At 41.0% G+C, this 1,617-nt stretch overlaps 1 non-coding gene across 1 annotated transcript; it reads left to right on the top strand.

Annotated features, from left to right (window-relative positions):
• Window positions 1–1,200: 1,200 nt before the first annotated feature.
• Window positions 1,201–1,308, top strand: LOC112781872 (small nucleolar RNA R71). Its single transcript, XR_003192624.1, has one exon. It is a non-coding gene; the product is annotated as a small nucleolar RNA R71 (small nucleolar RNA).
• The last annotated feature ends 309 nt before the right edge of the window (window positions 1,309–1,617 follow it).

Genomic DNA, 1,617 nt, shown 5'->3' with positions numbered 1-1,617 from the left:
TAAGTTTATTCCTGACCCCAGGTCACACAGAGCCTTCTCAAAGGTCATGGTGCCTATGTTACAGGGAATTAGGAATTTACCAGGATCCTGTTTCTTTTGAGGTAATTTCTGCCTATCCAATGCATTTAGTTCATTGGTGAGCAAGGGAGGTTCATCTTACCAAGTCTCATTACCAAATAATTTGGCATTTAACTTCATGATTGCACCAAGGTACTTAGCAACTTGTTCTTCAGTAACATCTTCATTCTCTTCAGAAGAAGAATACTCATCAGAGCTCATGAAGGGCAGAAGGAGGTTTAATGGAATCTCTATGGTCTCTAGATGAGCCTCAAATTCCTTTGGTTCCTCAAAGGGATACTCCTTATTGGTCAGAGGACGTCCCATGAGATCTTCCTCATTGGGATTCACGTCCCCCTCCTCCCTTGTAGGTTCAGCCATGATGGTCAAATCAATGGCCTTGCACTCTCTCTTTGGATTTTCTTCTGTATTACTTGGGAGAGTACTGGAAGGAGTTTCAGTGACCCTTTTACTCAGCTGACCCACTTGTGCCTCCAAATTTCTAATGGAGGACCTTGTTTCATTCATGAAACTGAAAGTGGCCTTAGATAGATCAGAGACTATATTTGCTAAGCTAGATGGATTCTGCTCAGAATTCTCTGTCTGTTGCTGAGTGAATGATGGAAAAGGCTTGCTATTGCTAAACCTGTTTCTTCCACCATTATTAAAGCCTTGTTGAGGCTTTTGCTGATCCTTCCATGAGAAATTTGGGTGATTTCTCCATGAGAGATTATAGGTGTTTCCATAGGGTTCCCCCATGTAATTCACCTCTGCTATTGCAGGGTTCTCAGGATCATAAGCTTCTTCTTCAGAAGATGCCTCTATAATACTGTTGGATGATTCCTTCAATCCATTCAGACTCTGAGAGATCATATTGACTTGCTGAGTCAATATTTTGTTCTGAGCCAATATGGTATTCAGAGTATCAATTTCAAGAACTCCCTTCCTCTGAGGCGTCCCATTATTCACAGGATTCCTTTCAGAAGTGTACATGAACTGGTTATTTGCAACCATGTCAATGAGTTCTTGAGCTTCTGTAGGTGTTTTCTTTAGGTGAATGGATCCACCTACAAAATGGTCCAATGACATCTTTGATAACTCAGATAGACCATTATAGAATATATCCAGGATGGTCCATTCTGAAAGCATGTCAGAAGGACATTTTTTTGTCAGTTCCTTATATCTCTCCCAAGCTTCATAGAGGGATTCACCTTCTTTCTGTTTTAAGGTTTGAACATCCACTCTAAGCTTGCTAAGCTTTTGAGGAGGAAAGAACTTGGCTAAGAAAGTCGTGACCAGCTTATCCCAAGAGTTCAGGCTATCTTTAGGTTGAGAGTCCAACCATATTCTAGCTCTGTCTCTTACAGCAAACGGGAAAAGCATAAGCCTATAGACTTCGGAGTCAACCCCATTGGTCTTAACAGTATCATAGATCTGCAAGAATTCAGTTAAGAACTGAAAAGGATCTTCTGATGGAAGTCCATGAAACTTGCAATTCTGTTGCATCAGAGAAACTAATTGAGGCTTTAGCTCAAAATTGTTTGCTCCAATGGCAGGGAT

This window comes from Arachis hypogaea, chromosome 19 (assembly GCF_003086295.3).
Source record: "Arachis hypogaea cultivar Tifrunner chromosome 19, arahy.Tifrunner.gnm2.J5K5, whole genome shotgun sequence".
NCBI classification, from domain to species: domain Eukaryota; kingdom Viridiplantae; phylum Streptophyta; class Magnoliopsida; order Fabales; family Fabaceae; genus Arachis; species Arachis hypogaea.
This window is presented reverse-complemented; position numbering and strand designations above follow the sequence as displayed.